Source organism: Echinops telfairi, unplaced genomic scaffold (genome assembly GCF_000313985.2).
Source record: "Echinops telfairi isolate 266 unplaced genomic scaffold, ASM31398v2 ScPeMD7_36;HRSCAF=134, whole genome shotgun sequence".
Classification (NCBI taxonomy): Eukaryota; Metazoa; Chordata; class Mammalia; order Afrosoricida; family Tenrecidae; genus Echinops; species Echinops telfairi.
Window position 1 is genome coordinate 4,317,688 of NW_022103934.1, and position 3,271 is coordinate 4,320,958.

A 3,271-nucleotide genomic window follows, 5' to 3' on the forward strand; every position below is an offset into this window, starting at 1 on the left:
TTCATACTTATCTAGCTCAGATTTCATTGACTTTCAATTTAACAAATCTCCTAATACTTACTTCTTACCTTCACACAAGCCTAGAAAACTCTACTAAAGGATGATTCTAATTGTCTGCCTGCTTCATGGTAACGTGTACGCCATGTACAAGAACAGCCTGTACAAGAACAGTAATATTGCCACCTTTAGAATATCAGGGCGGCCAACATGAAAAGAGATCTCTACCTTTCTGGGGCAAGTCGTTCTTACAGAAGGACACGATGCTTGGTAAAGTAGAGGGGCCACAAAAATGAGGAAGCCCTTCAATGAGATAGACAGACACAGAGGTTGTAAAAATGGGCTCAAACACAGAAACCACTGTGAGGACGGTGCAGGACCCGGCAGCGTTGCCTTCTGTTGTGCACAGGGTTGCTGTGAGTCAGACCTGACTGGATGGCACCTGGCGACAACCATCGTTCAGGGGGCAATCCTACTAGTCAGTGCGCCGGCCTCATCCAGAGATGATTCAAACTTCCCTGACTCTCTTTAGGTCTCACAAATCCTCACCGTTTCCCTTTGTGGTCACCGGTTTCCAAAATGGCCCCAGATGATTCTTGCCTTGTCATTTTTCCTCCCTTGGGCAGCCCTCTCCCACAGAGAAGTAGAGCCAATAGAACACGGCGGAGATGAGAGGAGTGACTTGAGATGAGGTTGTGGAAGGCAGTGCAGCTTTGGTCTCTTGGACTGCTTGCTCGAGACCAGGCGTCCTCAAACGACGGCCCACGGGCCACATGCAGCCCGCTGAGGACATTAATCCAGCCCACCTGGTGTTTTTGTCCATTTGTTTTTTTAACTTCAAAATAAGATATGTGCAGTGTGCATAGGGATTTGTTCATAGTTTTTTTTTAAAAACTATAGTTAGCCCTCCAACGGGTCTGAGGGACAGTGAACTGACCCCCTGTTTAAAAAGTTTGAGGACCCCTGCTCTAGACTAATGGAAGCCAGTCGCCGTGTTGTGAGACCCTAATGCAGCACTGTGGAGAGGCCCAGATGGGGACAACTGAAGCTGCGCATCAACAGCCAGCAACAACGTAGCAGCCATGAGAATGAACCACCTTGGAAGTGAACCTACCCCACTTGTCAAGCCTTCATGTGACTACAGCCCCAGTGAATTGCCTCCTGCATCATGGAAATGCTAAGTCAGAACTTTTCAGTTAAGGCTCTCCTGAGCCCCTGATCCACCAAAACAGAAAATAATGATAAAAGGTTATTGTCATTTTGGGGCTATTTGTCATGCAGCAGAAGATAATGAATTCACCCTCACTTTCAGATGACTCTGAATTCTTTTTCTCAAAGTAATACCACGAGGAAAAAGGCTTACCACCCAACCATCAGCATCCTGGCTTCTTTTCTCCTTCCTGTTACAAATGAGGAGTTATCTGCCCTTCTCTATAAGGCCGCACTCTGCAGTTCACTCTGTGTTCTAGTTCCTCCGTCTTTTACCGGATCTGTATATGATTAGTTGTCTGTATGTGATTAGTCTGCCTTTTCTCTTCAGTGTCTCCCATGCTACGCAGCTCTTTGACAAGCCTTCACCTCTGAGCCAGTAATTTTGGTAGATATCAGCCTATCAGAAGAACAGTTTCCTTCCCAGGTAAGGCTGAGTCTTTTCCCTTTGTTACAGTCAAAGTTTCGAAAGTGGATTTATTCTATGGCTCATTTCTGCATGTCCCGCCCACTCCTCAACACAGCACACTCTGCTGTGCCACCACCGGAAGAACAATATCTTTGGTAGAATTACCTTATTAATAAGCTTCTTCACAGAAATGCAGAAGGCAACTACACCGAGATCATGTTTTACCTGTGAGATCAACAATACTCGCTATTGACAAGGCTGACTTCTCAGACACTGTATTTCATGGCGCCTAGGGAAGGATTTTTGGCCACATCAGGCACAGCTGCAAAAACATTATCCTTTTCCCAATTACTTCAATTCTAGTGGTTTCTTTCAACAAAGATACATACACACCAAAAGACATGTGCAAGGTTATTCACTGTGGCACTACTTATAATAGCAAAAGAATGGCAACAACAACACAAGTTCCCATTAAATTATGGGAGCCATGGGGTCACTGGAGTCCCTGACTGGTACAAGCAGTTAACCTACTCAGCTACTGACCCCGAAGTTGGAGAGTTCGGAGCAGCCAGAGGTGCCACAGAAGAAAAGTGTAACGTACTTCTGGAAGCAAACCAGCCACGGAAAACGCTATGGAGCACAGCCATACTGTGACATACATAGGCCACAAAGAGTCCAAACTGACTCGATATTTATTTCCAGTAACTGGAAATAAACATAGGAAAGATCAAAAGGATCTCTAGTATTGATGTTCTTATCCTGAAATGTTAGGTTAAAAAAACAAAAAAAAGGCCAGACAAGAAAAAAAGTCAAGGTGAGGCATTGCCCCCTTTTACAAAGATGGTGCCAAAAGTAAAGAAAGAAGTCCTTGCCATTCCCAAACTTAAACTAAAGCAAAGGCTTTGCAGGTCAAGGAGGCAGTGCCGGAAGGTGTCCACAGACACAGACATGCGCACACATACACACTCCGACACAGTGCGGCCCAAGATGCTCCAGCCCTGAAAGCAACCCCAAATATCCTTGGGCGGGCACCTCCAAGAACAACAAGCTTGACCACTATGCCGTCATCAAGTTCTCCCTGACCACTGAGAAAATCGAAGGCAGCCATCCACTTGAGTTCACTGTGGGTGTCAAGGCCAGCTAGTGCCAAATCAAATAGGTTGTGATGAAGCTCTATGCCACTGACTGTAGCCAAGGTCAACCCCATAATCCTTCTGGACAGGAGAAGATCTATGTCGCAATATGATGCTTTGGATGCTATCAACAATACCGGGACCCCCTGAGTTCAGCTGGCTCATTCCAAATGTTCAAATTTCATTCAAAAAGAAAATAAGAGTGTAGAATATACAGAATATAAATAAATTACACACACACACACACACACACACACACCCCACTTTTGTTTATAGATACAAAAGAAGTGCTGAGAGGATAAAATGAATGTAAGGAGAAGCTAGCATGGGTGTGCGGAATCTTGGGAAGAGGAGACAGGAATGGAATTAGAGAGGTACCATGAACCCTCGCCGCTTCGCGCTGCGGCTTCACTCTATCGCGGTTTTTGCATAACAGCACATGCTCTGTCATTACTGTCACTGATTGGCTCATACTGTACACGCTTGATGCCATAAATAATATAATAAATAATAAATGATATTT

The 3,271-nt window shown here is 45.0% G+C and overlaps 1 protein-coding gene across 3 annotated transcripts in view; it reads right to left on the reverse strand.

Moving 5' to 3' along the window:
- Nucleotides 1–3,271, reverse strand: part of ZNF557 (zinc finger protein 557) — a 35,138-nt gene that overhangs the window by 30,085 nt on the left and 1,782 nt on the right. The gene's annotated exons all lie outside the window — the stretch shown is intronic.